General features: G+C 45.4%; 1 protein-coding gene across 1 annotated transcript in view; it reads left to right on the plus strand.

Annotated features, from left to right (window-relative positions):
• Positions 1–17457: 17457 nt before the first annotated feature.
• PAPPA (pappalysin 1) overlaps positions 17458–20835 on the plus strand; it is a 235384-nt gene continuing 232006 nt past the window's right edge. Inside the window, exon 1 of the mRNA XM_040531640.1 lies at positions 17458–17778. The gene's annotated coding sequence lies outside the window, so the exon portion shown is untranslated. The remainder of the gene's footprint in view (positions 17779–20835) is intronic.

Below are 20835 nucleotides of genomic sequence, written 5' to 3' on the forward strand. Positions count from 1 at the left end.
TACTTTGATTTTCCTCTTTCTTTCTAGATTGCAACTGCAGGGTCATAAATGCTATCACATGCTGTTTGTTTTTCATGCATGACTAGAGAAATGTAAAAGGGATGTGAAGGTAACATAATTGCAGTAGTAGCACACAGGTTTTGCGTAAATGGAAGTGGTCTCTAGAAAGGCCAAATACCTGTAGCGGGCCGCATTTGATATTTCATGGCGCTTGCAAAAACAAACCACACAAAAAAAAAGCCCCAAACACTGCTGTTCTTTCACCCCGAAGTGCCTTTTGAGTGTTTCCTCAGGACTAGTCCATGCTGACTTCATGGGAAGCCTTCTCCAGGTGAGGGGCAGCTGGCACAGTGCAGGGCTGGCACTGTGTTATCCTGCTCAGGATTGCCTCTCCCTGGGGATGCCACGGTCCCTGTGAAGCCCAGCTAGCTCAGTACAGCAAAATGAGCTACAGTACGGCTGCGGGTACAACCCAATGCCCACAGTCATTTTGGAACAGCGGCACAAGGTGTGCAGGATACCTGGGTACTGGAAGTTCAGTGGTTTTGCTGGCTATTGCCCTAGCGAGAAGCAGAGCAGTGGGGGCTGGCAGCCATCTGCACTCCCAGCACCCCGTCCTCCCTCCTGAGGTGCTGCTCTGTGCGTCTGGGCAGCGGGAGGCAATCGTCCGAATGTCAAGAGCTGGTCCTCGCCTCAGGAAAGGCACCACCAATCTGCACTTTTAGCGTTGGGGTTGCCGTTTTTCGCGCCATGGGGGCTGAGATGCCGTTAGGTAGCCTGAACGTAGGTGTGAGGGCGGCTGCGCAGTGTTGCTGGCTGCCCCTGCGCCTGACCCTTGCTGGGGCTGGCCCAGCACAAGCCAGACAAGACGATTTCCAGCTGCACCGACCAGTTCCCAAATTCCAGTCTTAAACCTGGGACCAAACAAAGCGATATCCAGAAGGTTTCTTGTTTGGGGTGTGTATGTGTGTGTGTTAAGTGTGTTGTTTTGCTGCACAGCTGCACCATCCCAGAATAAACTGCCCTAACTGGAGACAGAGCCTGCGTGGACCAAGGAGACCTCTGCCTCTGGATCGGCACTTCCACGCAGTGAGCCTCTGTGCAATCCCACCTTCACACTTTGCCTGGGGAACAGGAAAGGTTAAAAGCCAAAGCTATGTGTTATGTTCCCGCAGCGAATGGACTTCTTTTCCGATAAAGATAACAGGCGAGATGTTCCCCCTCCCCACGCACACCTTTTTTTTTTTTTTTCTTTCCCCCTCGCTGATTTCTTCTCACCCCTCCACTGCACACACCATTTCTTCTGCACTCCACGTTATAAGTGGGGGAGATTTCTTGAACCAGGGGCCTCCTGCTTAATGCACTAAGGATTCAGTCAGGCCAAGAATGCCTGTAGCATATGGGGAAGGAAAGGGCCAGCAGTGAGCAAGCTTGGACAGATGTGCTAGAGAGGGAGCGTGGTGCTAGTGGGGGTGGAGAGCGCTCCCCCCAAGCTCTCCCCCCAGCCGTGTCGGAGGGAGGCCAATCAGGAAAAGCGGACCCTTTTTAGGACCCCAACAGTTAGGGAGAGCCCCTGAGGCATTTTTGGCCAGGAGGTTGCGCGCACACACACGCGCACACACACGGAACAGTTCAGCAGCAGTCCAATCCCAAGTGACATGGAGCTTTTTCTTAATTCAGAGCATATTTCAGGCTTCGGTTTAAGGGGAAAAAAAAAACACCAATACACACACACAAGAAAAAACACCAACAAACCAACCAACCCATAAACCATAAAGAATCTATTGAAACAATTGTAAGGGGAAAAAATAGAATGTGGCTGCAGCCGAAGCTGTTAGTGAGATGTAGGGGGGAGATGAAAAATAAAAGAAACAATTACCATTTTTCCCCTCAGGCCTCAGATCAGCCTGGCACAACACAGACCTGCATGGGCTGCTTTCCAAAAACCAGAGGTGTCTCCCCAAAAAACGTTGCTGTCTTTGGGTGAGCTTCTGGTTGAACGGGGCTTTGAGATAGGTACGGCTCTGCTCATTCACACTTTTGCAGGGCAGCGTCTCTCATGTTTCTCAGTGTTTTTCAAGTAGAAGCTTGACACCGGATGATTGGTAGTCTGTCATCTTGCCTGTTCTTTCTGAGCACCTTCATTTGGGGATCTCAATGCAGATTCGAAGCAAGAGGCTCACAAGCTTTCCGTTGAGGTGAGGCCGTCTGATGAGACTCCCCTTGCTAAATGAAGAACCAGACCCTTCAGAGCGTTCAAGTGATGTTTAAAGGGTGCCTGGCAGGACTGGGAATGGCGTCTAACTAACTCTAACCCTCCTGTGTAAAATCTCTCTGTTGTGTGATCTTTCCTTAGTATATTTCTTTTGTTCCACATACTGTTAGCAGTTAAGAATTGCGTGTCTGGGCATTGGCACCCTATACAAAGCGCAATTGAGTTGGTCCCTGCCCCAAATCCCTTCCAGTCTTTGCTCTCAGGGACAATTTTCCTCTAAAGGTAATTTAGATCCACAAAACTCTTAGCACAGCTTGTTCGTTACTGCCAAGGACCTGCAGTGCAGGATGCATCTCCTCAGTTAACATCTGGTTTTTGACCAAATCGCCTTGGTTTCTGCATGGGCCCACAGCTGATATAAAATGCTGAGAAATTATGACTATTTTTGTTGTTTGGGTGTTTTGATTGTTGTTGTGACTTTTTTTTTTTAAAAAAAAACCTGCAGTTCATTTTGACATAATGACCCGGATTCTACTTAGAATCGTACCCAGGCAGTTCCGAAGTGACAAAAATTACTCCCAACTTACCCCAAGTGCAGGGAGGTGAAAAAAGAGGGGGGGTGTCACAAGAGGGGATCTTTGGCATCAGACCAACAAGAGCAGTTGGAATCCCGGGGAAGAAATGCACGTGCACGTTAGGAGGCAACATCTGCTCCTAGGGCCACGTCTTCACATGCTGGCTGTGAGCCTGCTGCCACAGAAGAGAAGTGCGGCTTCCACAGGCGGCATCATCTACCTGCGTGCTATGGGGTTTGGGGTGAGGTGTCCATGTGGGAGGTTTAGGCATGCTGACCCAGATTTTTAGTCATTTTTTTTTCTGTCAGTTAGGTCAAGAACAAAGGAAGCAGGCAATGAAAGCTCAATTTCAGAGGGACCTGAGGTGCCTGAGAAATTCATCACCCTGTTTTTAAATGATACTTAAGTACTTAAAAGTTTAAAGGACCGTGTATTCTTCCACTGCTCTCTGGGCACTAGTTTGAATTCAAATCAATGAAAACTCAGTAGGAGTTAGACGTCTGGAAATAGGTCTCCTATTGAGGACTTGAAATGGAGGGTGGAGCAAAGCTTGTGTGTTTGACAATGAAGCAGTGCTTTGTCACCCAACGTTAATTGTCCCCATAGCCCCTACGGCTGTGTTCCAAGGAATTCCTTGGGTATTTCTGGCTATGTTTTTACTGGTTTGCTGTTCAGGCTCTGTATCTAATGCTCACCAGGATTATCCATAGGCAAATAGGAAGACTTTGCAATGAAGGCAGTAGCAGCAGTTTCCTTGGCTTTAGTGGCAGCCTTTTGGGACCTAACACCGATGATTTCATCTAAAATTAGACATTAGGTCTAATGGCTCTGATTTAAGAATCTTGATTCTGTATCACCTAAAGCACTAAGATGCCTTGCAGCCTTGAGGACCAGCTATTGAGATTAAAATAGTGTGGCATGGCTGCCTTCTTCAGGGAATGCAAGACAAGCAACCTCCAAACAAAAAGTCATTTATCGTAGGGGTCTCTAGTGAATTTGGAAAGCCTGAAAGCAACACAGGATGAAACCAAAGTGTAAGGGCACGGGATCTCTTTTCCTTGTCCCTTGTTTGACATTACAGGATTAATTGTTATTTTTCGAATTCTTCATTTCCTCACACGTTTGGGCATTTTACACTTTTTTGTGTAACTCCCTTTAGACCAAATCTGGACTACCAACCCATCCCCGTCAGTTTATCTTTAAGTTTGTGTTGTGTTTACAGTATTCTGCTGAACTCTAACACGTCGTGCTTCAGCCCTACCTTCTGCTCACACAGAAGTCCTGGCCACGGTGCAGGCAGGGCCATACACCAAATCCAGCTTGCTGGATAGGAAGGTTGAATGTGTGGAGATAAGATTTCCAGCACCTTCTGGTCCTGTTGCCTTGTGCTGAAGAGATGTTACTGTGCAGTGCGGCCCACAGCGTGACCGGACTGTATCAGAGACCAGCGTGTTAGGAAACAGCATTTCTCGTCTCCATCAGCAGAGAGCTCGTGCTCCAGACCCACGTTTCAGGGTCTGGACCCCAAAACTTTGTCAAGAAGTTTCTCTTTGGATAGGGTGCACTGAGGCCTCAGTGGCAATAAACTCCAAGCACGTCGCTGCTGCAGGCCTCGCCTGGCGGAGACCGTGGCCACAGCGCTCCCTGCAAGAGCATCTGCGTCCCTTGGGCCGGGTGTCTCCGTGGGTAACGCCGTGCTTCCCTGCAAGATTCCTCTTGGAGTTTTATTTTGATTTGCATCTGTTCCTTGCGTGGCTTAAAGTTTGACTCAGTCTGGACAGGTGCTTGGTCTAAATGTGTTTTTTTCCCTGATAGAGGTAAAAGCATGAGGTAAACGAGGTGTTGCAAAATGTTGGTTTTTGCTGGGTGCTCTTAATTTTCGTCCATGGTCACAGAGGGGAATGGCAAGTAGTCCAAATAGGCCCAAAGGAATTTAGAAAATACAAAAGGAGTTAAAAACCAGTGCTTTAGCGGGTTAAGGGATGAAGGGTATCCAGATAAATGGATATGCTGGTGAAATCAAAGAACTGCGAGTTCAAGTGAGTGTTTACAGGCTCCCAAATTCAGTTAATTTATGACATGTTTAATATGTTTTTACGAATGTTTGCTGTACTCAAGTAGTGACGATGCTTTATTTGGTCAGTAAAATTCCATCCTGCCTGCAGTACGCAAAGACCTGAGTGTCACAAGGATGTTCTGTGTCTAAGGAAAAATATTCACTCTCATTTTAAACAGATATTCCAAATTCTTCTTCTCTTTTTAATAGAAACTTAAACCTGTCGCTGAAACCACTAACAGGACTTTCCAATTCTCACTAATATGAAGTGATATTTCTGGTTTTTCTGGTTTCCATTCTTTCTCTTTTTATTTTTTTTTCACCCTCTTTCTTCAGCATAGCAAGATTGGAAATTAGTGCTGGCTTCAGGCCATGGCTGCATCTACGAGGCCATTTAAAGTTATTGCTCTCTGCTCCCTCTGGGCCAGTAGGAAGTTCAGCTGTGATCACAAGGAAAAAAAAACAAATGCTAGAAATAATAATTAAAAAAAAAATCAGAAGAATATGTAGTTGCTTTCATGCACTCGGAGTCATGGGTGAGGAGAATTGTGAAAGCAGCTAGAAATACTGAAACGTGTCTTTTTGTGCTGAGATGCTGGGATTGCTGTGGTGAGATTCAGGGTCACAGACAAGGGAGCTTTATACTCCTTTATACTGAGTTTGGGCTTCTGGCCTCAGACTTCCACGTAGGTGTAAATCAGGAATAGCTCTGCTGAAGCTGGTGGGCTCAGCTGCTGTGCAGTTGGAGCAAGGGAAAGCTCTGAGCATCCGGGCAGGTGGGAAAGAATTTGTAATTTTTCGTTCCTGTTGTAGTTCTTGCACATCACCTTGTGCAAGAGCCTGACCTGAAGTGAGCCTTTTTTAGCAGCTTGGCTTGGTCTAGGATTTGGAAGGTGGATGTAACGTTGGTTGGTATGGGCCCGCATTTTAGTGAAAGAATTTGCCTTTTAAAAAAATATCCCTTCGTGTAGCTGTAAGACTTCTGGCTGCAAACAGGGAGTTGGAGACAAAGTGCTGGCCTGTGCATACTCACACAGATAGCCTTTCTGCATGTACAAATTTGTGGCTTTTCAAAGCATTCGTGTGGACGCTTGAAAGTATCTAGCTTAGTCCAGAGGGTATGAAAAAAGCAGATCCTGTCTTATGTGAGTGCATGGGTAGCCCCAAGCCCTTTCTTACCCCCTTTTTTTGCTTGAAGTTGAATGACCCGATGCTGTGAAATCTGTCCCCACAAGCTTTCTTTTCAGTGTTGTACAGCAGTAGCTTCTGGGCAAGATTTGGGTTTGTTCTTGAGATGCAAGTGCAGTTTATGTCTATACAAACAGAAGTTTTCTAGGAGGGAATGAAGGGAAGCCTTGAACACATTCACATTCAGTGAAAAGGTAGAGGAGTTTTCAGTTTCTCTGTGAAGAGTGGGGGATGTTGTTTAGTCCTTCTCCCAGCACCATGTATACAAACCATGTCCCAGATCCATGAAACAGGTTACGGGGTGGGGAAAAGATGAAACTTTTAAATGAAATGAGTCACCAGAATGCTTCGGGTCCTCCTGATGTTTTCCTACTCACAGCAGCTCTGCATTTACTCCTTTGAAAACTCAACTTTCCACTCAACTCTGAGATGATTAAATCCAGACATTGATGGAGCTAAGGTCCTGCTTGCTATTATCTGACCAAAAGGCTCCACAGTTTAAAAGCTGGTCAGGACAATATGTGATGATTTGGTGGTTATTCATATGAGGTTCTTGGTGGTGGTGCTACATGCTTAAAGCAGATATTCCTCCTTGTCCTGTCCCCAGCAGCTGACAGTCTGTGTAGGTGAGGCAAAGAAGTCTCATATCACATCCTTGGTTAGCAGACCAAGAAACGTTGTACTTTAAGACGGCTTGTCCTACAGGTAAATTCGGTGGCATATCCATTTCTCAGATTAATTTGAATGGACATAGGCCCATGCTTCCCTGAACAGAGATTTTGCCATACATTTTAAAATTTAGGAGAATTCTTTCAATTCTCACCCTTGGGTTTCCAGTTTCTCCCGTGGCAGTCAGCTGGCAGATTCTGCACAAGAAACTCCTTGCTTTCCTGTTTGTTGTGAAGGGTTAAAAAATAAATAGCAGCCTGTGTTCTGGGGTGCCAAACTTTTTTCTTCTGCTCCGTCTCCTTTTGATTTAAAAGCTTTGTTTATCTCTCTGTAAAGTCACTGGCAGGCCATAAAGAGATATATTGCCTTGGTGCAGACAGCACAGACTCCGCTCCTGGGAAAGCAATGGACTGTGAAGTTGAGTGTGTGCGTGTGTGGGCCCGCTCATAATTCAGGGAGGGTTCTCTTTTGGGAAGCTCCCAATGGACGCCGCCTGCAGCCGCTTTCGGCTCCTTGTAGGAGAAGTGTGCATGCATCCAGGAGGGTTGGTCAGGCCCTCGCTGCTTTTGATGTTCCCATAAAGCCATCACTCCAAGGCTTGGACTTGCAAGGCCATTGAACTCAGTCGTAATATGGTGGATAAAGTCCACCTAGCAGTTTTAGGATTTGTATTTTTTTGATCAAGAAATAATGTCATGTCAGAGCCCAGCCCGAGTGGGCACTCCTGGTTTAGCCAGTGTAGAGCGGGGAGATTCAGTATCCATCCTCCTGCTTGGTTTTGCAGACACCACTGGTAGATGAACCTGCGAGCGTGCACATCTTTGCAGGAGTGGTTCTTGCTTGGGTGGCTGCAAGCTGCCGGCCCCCGAGCACACCCTGCTCCCATGGGTGCTCCTGCAAGCACATGGGAAGCAGTGCTCCTGGCTGGGATGAAAGGCAGGGGAAGCGGAATAGGTGAATTGTTTCTGTCTGGCATTTAGACTGCAGAAACTGCTTATTTGGCTGAGCAGAGGAGACTTGGATTTAATCTTCGATGGAATTGACTTGTAATGTCCTTTTTGCTTATCACCAGAGGAGGAATCTACCGAAAAAGAGGGCAGAGCACCGAGTGCAGCTGAACCGCTGCCAGAAGAAAGGTTGTTGATCCCCTGCAAGAGGAGACAGGAACCTGCCTCTCTCCTCTTTTAATAGCAAGTCGTGCTTTGTGGGAATTCCCTACCTGGAGTCACAGATTTCCAAAAACCTGAGCCTAGGCCTTGAGAACGGGGGGTTTGGAAGAAGCAGACCCCACTCTTGGAGAGTTTCCTCCACACGGAGGATTAGCATGAGAACAACAGATCATTTCAATCCCACCGCCTTTCTCAATACATTAAGTGACATGTAGCCAAGAGGAGGCCCCTGAAGATTAATGCTTTCTACAGATTCAGTTTATCTTTGGAAACTCCACCAGGATGTTCAGAACGTGGGCCCTCTGCCTGCCACTTCCCCGTCCCGCAGACTGTACCCAGCCCGTTTTCCTGATGGTGACCCAGAAGGGGCTCCGGCCTCGCTCCCTCTCCTGCAGCTCTGGGTCGCTGTACTTAAAAGGCTGCTAATCGCAGCCTCCATCTCAGCTTGTTTGCCTGGGGAGAAATCATTAATACCTTTTTTACAGCGAGGGCAAATCTGAGCATTGCCTGCAAATCTGCAGGAAATTACTTTTCAAGTGACCGATGATATGACCTCTGATTTCCTAATGATCTAGGAAGAGTTCAAGCCCAAGTGCTTGTATATGCGGAATGCCAAATTTATATATACAAAGCATCATAATTACTGTCATGGAGATTTACAGTGCTTTACAAATCATTAATAATCATAATAATAATATTTACCATAACTCTTTCTGGCAGATTAATTGCAATTCTCTTTGACCATCCTCGAACTACTTTCCTTATAACATCTTTCCCATTGGCATGAAAATTAAGTACACAAAACATAACATATTGACATAAAGGGTGGCTTTATTTGTATGTGTTTATTTGAGACAAACCCAGCTATTTGCTATTGAAGTGAAAGCATAAGCATCAATGAATCAGCACATCTTTTAAGACAGAACTGAATATTGCTACATTTCAATACGACATTAGTGGGTAACGTGCTCTTAAATGGCTTTAACAGGCAAGTGTGATTCGTGCTGCTCAGTTAAGGTACCACATTTGCAGTAACAAGTGTATATAAGACGCATACTCGTTTGAGTGAGAACCTTTTGTGTCTTTCACACTTGCTTTGGGGTGGAATAGCCACAAATGATAAATGTCGAGTTTAGGTTAGACTGACTGGTTTGTAATTGATGGACTGAGCTGATACAAATTCCTCATTCTTCTCTAAATACCATCAAGTGTATGAGATTTGGAGAAAGGAAAAAAGTGAGAAAATGTTTTCCTGTTTCCTCTGCTCTCGAACTCCTCACTATAACAAGTTTGGAAACAGTTTCAGATGGGATAGAAAATAAATGTAGGCATAAAAGATATTTTTTAGTTTTAAATTCTGTGTTTCAGTGTATTTTCTTGTATTTTTATAAGATAAAAGTCTTTATTATGAGCTATTTTATTGTAGCAGTTTTATGAAATTTCCTGCCATTTTTGACAACATGCACTGTTCCTGCCAATGCCATGGGTGTTGTTTCTCTTTTATGAATTATTCTATCTAGATCTGGTTTTATGCATTACTAGAAATCTGGAATTAATAGACCCTTATCCTATGGCTGATTCATTCATTTGAAAGGGCAGTTAAATTGTTATTCATGCTTTTTGACATTGTTCTGTTATCTATTAAAAGGAAGAAAAAAAAAGTCAGGCAATATTAACATTTTGTATTTTAGTTTCATGCTTCTCTTTGTTTATTCATCCAAAGCACATTTTGGGTGTAAAACGATCATTCCACTTGCTGTGGTAGTACAGCTTTGGTTGGGAAGAAGTCATCTGCTTAATTGTTTACAGGAATGCTACCCACTGGTTGATGGTTGAAAAAAATCTGGCTCCGAGACGTACCACTCACATCTCTGGTTGTGCACACTGCGAGCTGCAAGGAGCATGAGTGAGTCAAAGTCTCACAAACATGTAACTTTATATTGAAATAGTGCTTCAAATGTATTGTACTGTAATTTAGTCATTTGTCAGACCAACATGAGCTTTAACTGCATTCAGTGTTGTGGCATTAGGCTCCCTACTGAGGTACAACAACCTGCCTATTATGAAAGCTTCCCTGGGATAACAGACAGGCATCTCCGACACCCCTAACCTCAGCGCTACGTCTCATCAAATGCTCTTCTCTGTGAGAGACAATTACAAACGCTCGTGTGTTATAATGCAAAACATGGAGCTATTAGAGCCTGCTGACATGGAGAAAAATTGTAATAGTATTTCTCTCCCACATGCCTGTCCTTCAATTTAATTTTATAGAGGGTGTCTCATATAATTTTTTTAAGTTTCTAAAAAAAGACTTAAAGAATCTTTATAAAAGAAAGTGCCAAGCTAGCTAAATGTAGAAGTTGCTGCCAATTCCCCCTTTAATACTGTTAAAACAAATGCAAGTTTACAGGCACATTCATACCAAAGCTGTGTGCCAAAGGCCATCAGAACTAAAACCATGTTTTAGAATATACATGTATAAAGTGGGTCTGATGATTCACACAGTTTGATGCCTGGAGACAGAGCACAGTTACATGATGTTCTTTAATCTATTTCTAATTTATGTTGTGTTCCTTGGTCTCATCCGTCAGTTCCTCGTTCCACGTGTCCGGCAATAGACGGTGCGTGCGAGACACGGTGGCTTGCCTGACGGGGGCCGTTCTGTGTTTATTCATATATCTCCATTCGGTTTAATTCCAGAGAGATAATTGCCCATGAACGCGTTCTCCTTTCTCAAGTAAATTAGAGGGTTTCCCATCTGGTGCATCCTCCTGAGACCACAAGGAGTTTTCTGAGAATCTGCAGCGGTTCAGGTGGAAGGAGACTCCCAGCTTAGCCGTAACCTTTGAGGTCCTTCCTATTTTCATACTGACACCTATGTCATCAATCCCATTACAGAAAAATTCCTCTAATCGGAAAAGCCTGCTGGTGGAAAACCTGTCCTCATCCTATGAAAAGTAAGAGGTACCATGGGGATGTTTTTGTTGTTAGTGAATCATATCTGGTAGGAGTTGTTTCTTTTCCTTCTGCCACACCTCCAGCCCCCTCTGCGCCGCCCAGCCAATTGCTTTGGCTGCAGCAGCCCAGGGAAGTATAGCGTGCAGTAATTGCTTCATTGTGTTGCTTTAAGAGGAAAGGAAAATAGCTATTACTGTGAGCAAGTGCTTCTGTTTTTTCCCCTTTTGCTCTTGTGTGTTTTGGTTACGAAACGTATCCTATTCTGGTTTTGTGAAACTTTCTGTTGCACAGGTGGAAGGCTGAGAACGGGCATAGGCAGGTAACACAGGCATTGGTAGCGGGAAAACATTGGCTTAGAAAAACACTCTTCATTTATAAAAAGGGAGTGAAACTAATGCTAATTTTCCTCCTGATCCTCTTTATGGAAGGTAACAAAGCAGCATAGTTTCATTCCTGGAAAGCACCCCGAAGCTAGGCTCGATGCCTATGTGCTTTCATCTCATTTTCAGTTACATAAAAGTTAATGGAGATTTGACTTTTGAAATTACTGTATGTACTTGTTTACCCATTTGGCTATAGATGTAAATATGGAATTTAATGGTCAGTCAGTGGCAGGGATAAAGCTCTATAAATTCGGGGTACTGCCTGTAAAGAAGCCGCTCTTCCATAAGGCTGTTCTGAGAAAAATGAACAAAAAAATCCCAGCTCCAGTAAACGGAGATCAGACCTGTTACTGGAGATATCTAGAAATTTATGACTGGAAAAGGTATTAGGTTGTGACCTGATGGTCTCCTGCTGCTGAGGCTCCAATGGTGATTAGGAAGAAGTGATTTCATTGCCATATGAAGGCTGCTACCCTTAGTCCTGTTTGTTTTTTTTTTTTTTTTTTTCTCATTGAGAAGCAGGACGTGGTATTCAGGGCTGAGAGGCAGAAATGCCTCCCCGCACATACACACAAAGCGTTATCACTGCCAGCTCAGGGCTTCAAAGACCCCTGACTGAAGGTCTGTGTGACTAAGTCCACTTAATTCCCCACCTAACAGAAAAAAAATAGAGTTCAGAAGTTCAAGGGACTTTGTGCAAACCGCACGCCTGTGGTTGTCTGGGCTGCACCGTGAAGGGTTAGGCTGAGTCGCTGGGTGTGCCAGGCCTGGTCACCGTCCTGTAGCGCTTCCTTCTGAGGCAGCAAACGGCCAGGAAGGTGGGGGGGCTTCACACAGCCCTGGGGGGGTTTCACACAGCGCTGGAGGGGCCGGGACCGCTCTCGAAACGCAGCCTGAGGTGTCACCTTGGGAGCTGTTTGATGTGAAGTGTTTGGAAGCCTCGTCCTGAGTTCTGGGAATGTTTAGCATAACGTTGTGTATTCACGGCCGTGACAGGCTCATATATAACCCTGTATAGCATCCCCCTTTCCTCCCGACTTGTGTAACTGTTAATAGTAGTAGTCTCCTATGAAGCTTAAAGTACAGAAAGCATTTAAAGCTTATAACATTTATAGATTGCTACAGTAGCAGGAGAATCAAGCTAATGAAAGGATTGGGTGGCTGCCCTGAATTAATATGACCATAATCTAATTCATTTTAACTTCTTTTTTGCTGCGTATAGAGCTGTCCTGTCCTCCAGCAGCACGCTGAGGCCTGCTGGGAGGCCACTGGCCGAGGACAGGAGGGTGCCCGCAGGACCATAAGAAGCGGTGGGGAGGCATGGCTGTCCCCCATGGGGGCAACAGGAGGGCTAGGAAAGGGTTGGAGCTTCGGAAGTGAGTGGAAGAATGAGAGGTGGAGATAAAGCAGTGACTTCTGAAGCAGGCTCTCTGCTGCAATTTGAAATGGAGATTTTTTCCCCCCTCAAATATTTCCATAGCACAGAGCCTACTTGCACCCCGAGGTTGTCTTCCAGGCTGCTCTTTTCCATTTATGACCACACAGCATTTTACCCTTCTTTCTCAGCCCTTGCCATTCCTTAGAGAAATTGTGTCAGGAGAATACTTCTTAGAGTTACAACTCTATGTAGGTGCAGTGAAATGTGTTTGACGCCTGCTTCTGTTCTTTGTTCCATCTCCTCCTGTCTGTTATGCTTTTTTCAGCCCTAAAGGAAGGATTCCTCAGTGCTCCATAGATTATCTTGTGGAAGCTTAAAGGGTAAGGAGGAGCTTTAGACCTGCAAGTGGTCAGGTCGAGGAGCTGGAGGGGAGGGCAATGATTTTGAGAGGGAGCAAGGCACTGTGGATTGCTCTGATGGATTCTGGTGGACTGTGTTACTGCATCACTGAATCCAAGTAAATGTTACAGCACAAGTCCACATAACAGCTAGTTTATCCTTCTGACTTTTTCACATTCTTCTGACAAGCTTTGCATGGCATTGTTTTCTGTGTACAAACTTTGACAGCCCTCCTGTTGACTAGGCAGCTATAGAAAATATAATGACATTATAAAGGACTGTCATGTTCTTTTTCTTAAACCTGAATCCATGCATACCATGCTAGGATTTCAGTAGCTTCTGAGAGCTCATAAGCTAAGGGATGGGCTTGTTCTAGGATGTGGAAAATTCAGTGAAAACAAGGCATTAAGAAAGTAATAGCTGGAGACCATTGAATGGTGAGCACTGTTCTTCGTGGACCTGTCCTGAACTCGTGCCCCAGCCCAGTTGGAGGACTGGTGTTGTGCTTGGAGTAAACGTAAAACCAAAGCTGAAGTCACTTGTGCTCATTAAAGAACCCATGGCAGCTCCTGCTGTGCTGGATGAGCAACACCTTGCCCTGGTCAGACACTTATTTGAGCGACTCTCCTCTGTGCTGATTGCAGCTATTTATAAGGATTGCAGCTTATTTAGGAGGCTCCCTCCATCCCTTTCTTTCTTCATTTAGTCAATGGAGGGAGAATGCATCTAAATTAAGTTTCTTCTCTAACTTGCCATCTGAAAGTACGTGTTTTTTTTTCTCCTACAAATATACAAGAAGTCTCAAGAGATTAGTCTCATAATTTAGGCTAAGATGGGTATCTAAAATTAAGTGGTGTTTACATCCCTGTTCTCTGCATGTGTCCTGCATCCTCATTCAGATAAGACATGCCTTTTCCCTTCCTCCTAAATTACGATGTCATGTTAAAGTGTTTCCAAGGTGGCATATCCATTGCGCTCCCATATGCTTCTGTGAATACCCAGACGTGTATGGGGGTGATAAAAACTATTTTATTTGTGGGAACTAGCAAGCAGAAAGATACTGCCTTCAGTAAGAGAAACGCTTGCAAGTGTTTGTGCATGCTCAGGGATGAAGAAATACGCTCAGCTGAGGAAAATCACGGTCCCACCCTCAGATAATACATTTTGCAACTACTGCCCTTTGATTTAGGGCTGGATTAAAGTTTAAGTGGGTGAATGCAGAACTGCACTACCCAGATCTGCTCCCGACGAGGTGAGGTCTGGGCGAAGGGGTCTACAGAGACAGAGGTGTTCTTGCAAGCAAGGACTCCATGGGCACATTTCTGCAGCTCCCCCCTTGCCAGGCTCCACCTGCTCCATCCAGGATCCTGCAGCGAGGTGCCTGTTCCCGTTGCTCTACATCTCTCAATGCATCGACGTCTCTCCGAGGGCTCTGGGTGCCACCTCGGGTGCTGGTCCCGCTGCCAGTCTGCCTGCAGAGCTGGGCTGCTCCCACACACATACCTGCTCTCTCCACCTAAATGGTCGAGCCCTGCAGGTCTAGGACAGAAGCAGTGAATGCCCATGGTTAGTGTTTGCTTTGTTAATCCCTTGGGTAATTCTACAGACAACCCAGACACCTGATTTCTGGCCTTCTGTGGAGAGGAAACCACAGCTCTCACAGGGGTGGTGCAGGATTCATGGGATAGTTACCATAAAAGCTCAGGGTGGTGTGGTGAATTGTGCCCATGCTACTGCTCACTTCCGTCGTGGAAAAGCCATCTTATAAGATATTATAGATATAAGATGTTATAAGAGTCTTCCCTTAAACATCTGAGGGCAAAGGCCATGAGCTCCTAGCCCTGAGGAGGACCTGCAGGGCCAGGCCATTTCAGGATGGACGGGGGAACAAAGCTGGGTGGATGCAAATGCAATTATTTGGTTATTTACGCAGAAAATCCCTCCCTGTTCATTGCAGAGGCCTAGAGCCGGCGCTCCATCAGGGAACATGCTGCTGGTTTGGGCAGGAAGCATGGCACAGGGGGCACCCGACCTGGGTGAAAGACAGCTCCTCTGACTCATCAGCAGAAAGCAAAATGAGCTGTATATATTTAAAGCAAAGCTCTATCTTAAAAATTAATGATCTGCAAGGGAGAGAGGAGAAACTGCTTCTCTGTAATGCAGAAAAAGGCCCTGATGACCACAGCCTGGGTCCCTTTCCAGATGATGTCATCATCAGTCTAAATAATAAATTTTTAACGATGTGGAAAAAAAAAAAAAGAAGGAAATAAAAAAAGAGGGGGACTCTGTTTCAATGAGGAGTAAAAGTAACTGGTGGCAACAGGGTCTAAGGAAAATATATGGTTGGGTGAGGTTTCTGCCCTGTGTAATTAGATTATCCCAAGTGTAGGAGTGTACTGCAAAAGGCACATTGAAATGCCAGTAATTGAGTGCTCTGTGTCTTCCCCTGCCGCATACCCATGCTGAGTGGAAAACTGGGGGTACTTGGAATATATATAAGGCAGAGGGGCATTCTATTACCGGGGCTGCTAATAATAGGCAGTTAAGATTAGAAAGGAAAGCATGGGCTCTCATCAGCCCAGAGACCAGGGGATATTTTCCCCTCATAAATAACAGGCCACAAGAAATCTATTCAAATGGATTTGTGTTTGGTTGACAAATGTATGCAGTGTGTTACCAATGGAGAGCTCACACTGGCCTTTTAATGCAGCTTGAATTACTAGTTAACATGTTCATATTTAAGTATGCTCGGCTTTGTTTCATAGCCACCCCCTGGACGTGCATCGCCTGTGACCGTGAGTAGTGTAGGCGAGGTGGGCTCCGTGGCTTCAGGGAGTTTGTGGCACCAGCACGGACTGAGGGATTTGGGGTTTTGCACTTCATGCTGGCTCCCCATCATCGGCGGACCTCGGGCGTATTCCATGGGATCCCAGCCAGAATTGTCACGGAGAAAGCAAACAACAAATCAAACCTTAGCTAATACTGGAGTTGTGCAGGCTATCAGAGTGTGTCTGATGGCATTTTAAGCTGTATTTTAAGCGATCGGACTTCCAGATGTTATTCAGGGCTTGAGGTCTGCAGGCACTGTGTATTCCTGTAGAGATGGTCTTCCCCATGAAGAACCTACAAGCTAAGGAGACCAGATGGCACCTATTCGGATGTGATGGTCAAGGGATCAGTTGTCCAAAGGCAATAAAAAATTCATGTCAATGTACGGAACAAGACTGTGCTCTGTGAATCTCTGTCTTGTGTTTTCCAAACCAAATTTTCCGAACTGAACTAACCCCAACCAAAGTTTTTGTAAACCTCAGCTATCTGGACCTCAGACCCTAAATGAAACAGATGTGTTTCATGAGGTTTGGGGTTTTATAACAGGAGATTTCCATGCTTTTAATACCCAAATCTACACCTGTTCCTCAAACTATAAGGGATAGATTTATGTCATGTACTGTAGCGGGCTGATGCTAACACCCTTGTCGTGAGACAGATTTACTGTAGTTGTCAAGACAGATTTGCTGTAAGAAGTCAATACCTCTCAGCCTGCTGGTGTCTTAAGGAGAAAAGGACTGGATGTTTAATGCTGTAAATATTTTATTCTTGCTCTGCCATACAAACCTTGCATGACCTCTCAAAAACAACTTCTGTTATGCCCCAGTTTCTCATGAATAAACTGAGGACAACAACACTTCTGAGGGAGGCATGACTGATGAGAACAGGAGAATTCTGACCGGGAAGATGTAAAAAAAAAAAATAAATAAATGTGTCTTTTCCCTTCTAGGCCCTATTATTTAAAATTATTTCTTTTCACTGTTTTTATTGCTCCTTAAATAATCACTTTAGTTTCCTTTCATTTTTTTTTCTGGCACACAACAGCGCACCTTTTAGATGCCCCTCAGCCTTTGGGTCTCTTGGTGTCTCTCCGGTGCTGCTACCGTTCCCTTAGCGAGTTTGAAGGGCTCAGCAGAGATGCTGAAGTCAGCAAATCTGACATGGGTCTTTCCAGAGTGGAAATGCAGAGGAATAAGACAAATATTCAGGCTTGACCATCAGGCACTTTTGTCTGCTCTGGGTCCCCTGTGAGGAGAGGGTACATTGCTGCATCAGGCAGCACTCAAACCCCCAGGTCACAAACATGTCCCTTGTATTCCCCTATTTCCCTAAACACTGTGAAGGATACGCTGAGCATTGGATTTTCTGATGGGTTAAAGACTCTCTCATCCATCTGAGTCTGGCCCAGCCTTGAACACAACTCACATTTCACCGGTCCAACACATACTTACAGGCTCCTTTATATTATTAGCTCGTGTAGAGTTTGCCATGGATGGACAGTTAAATGTTGGCTCTGCTTGTGTGTGCTTTTTTTGTCTGTTTCGGTTTTGGTACGGAGCTTATTTCTGCTCAGGGCATTGCAAAGCATTCAGAGTAAGCATGCGCATTTTCTCTTTCTGTACAGGGCAACGGAGTCGGTTCAGGAAAAAGATGAACAGTTTGGATAGAAGGACGCGGAGCTGGCCACGAAAACTGATAGCACGAGCTGCCCCTGTTTGGTGGGACAGATAATACTGGTGGGATGACTGGAGTCACCTCGCTCTTCCCTGGGTGTGCTGCACCAGCTGTTGCGGGGCTTCTGTGCCGGCAAGCGAGAGCAGAGCTCGGAGAAACAGTGGAGAAGTTGCCAGGGGCTGTCTGGGCATCCGGTGGATGTGTGTGCAGAGGAAGCATGAGCCGTTGCACCAGCTATTTGGCGGTTGAGGAGCACGTCTGCGGAAACCAGGCCTTCTCTGAAATGTGAGTTATGCCATTTCTCAAAACTGCGTGTAGCAAGAAATGACTGGGAGGCCAGTGATTCATTCCGGGTTAATGTAAAGGTACCAGAGGGGCTAATATAAAGGAAGAAAATTGATACTGGCTTTGCAGTGCCTGTGTTGCAGAAATGTGTACAACTGTTTCCCAGGGAAAGAGTGGAACAATCCATTGCGATATTAAAAACGAAATATACCCACCCAACAACAAACAAACAGCCATGGGGACGTAAGGGATGATAACAGTGCTTGGAAATCTGTAAATCAGTGCAGACTGCACAGGTATTTGCTTACTGCCATACATTTCATTGCAGCTGAAAGGAAAGGGCCCTTGTGAGATGGAAGAAATGGTACGAGAAAACGTTGCTTGAATTGTAGCGCTGTGATTGTTGCGTAAAATACACTCTGGTGTGAAGCCATTGGAGTTACACGAGGGATGGATTTGACCCTTTGGGATGAATACTCTGGGGAAATTAAAACTAGCTATAGAAGCTATATATAGTTGAAAAGGCTATGGTAACATTTTATACGATATGAACCATGTTCTATTCTTTACAGAAACCCGTATCTGTAAAAAAGCAATTAGAAGTGCTTCCCTGAAAAAAGGCAATTGAATGCAGTGAATGAACTGCAGGAATTGTACAGTTTCCAGAAAATGGTGGTAGTGAAGCATTTGTGGGATCCATAAAGTCACCATAAATTCCTAACTGAATATGGATTCACTCTCCAACTCTAAAACCACAAGATTTATTTCCTGCTGGCAGGGGAGGTGAAGTTTTCAGAGCTAGATCTGTCTCGAGAATGCCAGCAGGTGGTGAAAGCTCCAGCATGTTCCCAAGTATGCAGTGTTCCCATCATCACCTTGACTGGCTGTGTCCTTTCAAGACGAGAGGAGGAGACAGGCCTGTTTTGTTGTTGTTGTTGTTGAAGACCCGTTGTGCTTTCCCTGTGTGTAACCACACAGGTGGGAAGGTTTACCAGCATGCACCATGTCCTGTTGCAAAAGGATGACGTAGTGGATGCACTGCTGGTTCCACTCAGGAAGATCTGGTTTTGGTCAAACACTGACTTCGAAGTCACGTGAGCTCTTTTCGTCTGTGCAGTGAGGATGCTCATGGGCATCCTGTTTAAAGTCACACCAACAGTTTTCTTGCAGCGAGGATGCTTATGAGTGATTCACATGTTTGGTGGTACAAACATAAACGATGCAGTAAAGGTGGCTTGTTGCCTTTCCATGAAATTCCCCATGTCCCCCAGGCTGTGGCTGTTTCATGGGTATACACTGTGGTGAGGAGGTTTTGCTGTGGATGGTGGTGGTTGGTTTTGGTTTGTTTCTTTCTCTGTTCATTCACCTTGGCCTGTTCCTCTGGGCCTGGGCTCCAGTGCAGCTCCCTTCAGACTCCCGTCTCATAACCGTGCAATGCTTCTCCTCCTGCTGAATGTAAGAAGGATGCCAGTTCAGGAACCCAGAACTTGTAGCCGCCTGTAATAGCACCAGAAAGGTGCACAGTAACATGGGTTTGGGGCCAGAAAGCAGGAGGATAAGTCACAATTTCAGGTAGGACAAAGGAAGGCAGGGCTATAAGGACTTAAAGAAGCTGCACTGAAATGGAGAACTCTGTGGCTGCAGAAACTTGTAATTATTTGGGCCCTGTCAGAGTTGAATGGCTATGTCTCGTTCCAAAGTCATCTGCATAGCTGGGTAAATGTGATTGCATTGATTTAGCATGTCTTCAAGAGTCTTTTTACAACCACAGGAGCTAGAAACGTCTTTTGTTGTTGTTGCTTTTTTTAATGAAATCTGACGTTCTGGAGCACAAGTCAGCAGGAAGTGGGGGCAAGTTTATTGGCTGTTTTGGTGGGGCCTGGAGAATAATTCTTCCTTTCTCCTGTCTTTTGTCTGTTCAGACTGTAAATTCATTGAAGCAGGGACTGCTTTCTACTGTGTGTTGTTACAGCACTTGCTGCAATGGATCTGCGTTCTCAGCTAAATCCCCTAAGGCTTAACAAAATATAAATTAGGATGATGGTATAATACGTTATACGTTAAATGGTTGTGGGGGGTGGTTTGTTTACATGAATTACCACCTTAAAAGAACAACAACAAAAAAGTCCTTCTGAACCCCTAGTGAGGCTTTTTGCTTTGTGGCAAAATCTGGGCATTATTCTATACCACAACAGGGCAGCCGTGGGGTCGCTGTGCCCTGTTTCAAGGGAGAGGACATGGGCTCTGGTCTCACATTTACAGTGCTCCAAACTCCTCTAAGCTGTGCTCGCTGTTACCACTGGGAAATTGCTCCCTGCAATTCCTTTGCACAGACTTCAGTGATTGCCTCGTGTTGCACAGTCACAGAATCACGGAATGGTTTGGGTTGGAAGCGCCCTTAAAGATCATCCAATTCCAGCCCCCTGCCATGGGCAGGGACACCTCCCACTAGGCCAGGTTGCTCAAGGCCCCATCCGACCTGTTAGAGCTTTGACACCCAGGAATATATCCCAGAAAGACAAAAAAAATTCTCCTTCCTTCAGCTCCTGTGTCAAGGAGAACTTGGCAGTGCTCAGTTTGAGGTTGGACCAGATGATCTTAGAGGTCTTTTCCAACCTACATGGGTCTGGTTCTATGAATCCTCAATGCATTCCCTGTCTATTTTATTAAGAGGGAATGTAAAACTAAACTGGGCAGATGTGGCGAAGAGGAAGAATACAACAGGGCTGCGGTAAGCCCTGCTCGTGCTGCTGTAGGATTTGTCTCATTCCTTCATATAAGTGCAGAAAAGGACATGGATGGTCAGGCCTTGGCATCCAGGATGTCGTGCATGTGTAAGAGCTCAGAAAAGATATGTGGAGTGGTGGGTGCCCTCAAAATACAGAGCAGATTTGCTCGTCTATGTTGAGTGGGAAATGGCAATTTTAGTCCTGCTCAGCACCCTGCTTGTCGGCCTGTCGTCTGCGCCCTGTTAGATGCTTTGCTTAGGGCAGTGCTGACACCTGGGGGTCTACCCACAGTGCAAGGCGGCAGAAAAGTGGTCTCTAGCTCTTGTTT

Source organism: Cygnus olor, chromosome 19 (genome assembly GCF_009769625.2).
Source record: "Cygnus olor isolate bCygOlo1 chromosome 19, bCygOlo1.pri.v2, whole genome shotgun sequence".
Lineage (NCBI taxonomy): Eukaryota > Metazoa > Chordata > Aves > Anseriformes > Anatidae > Cygnus > Cygnus olor.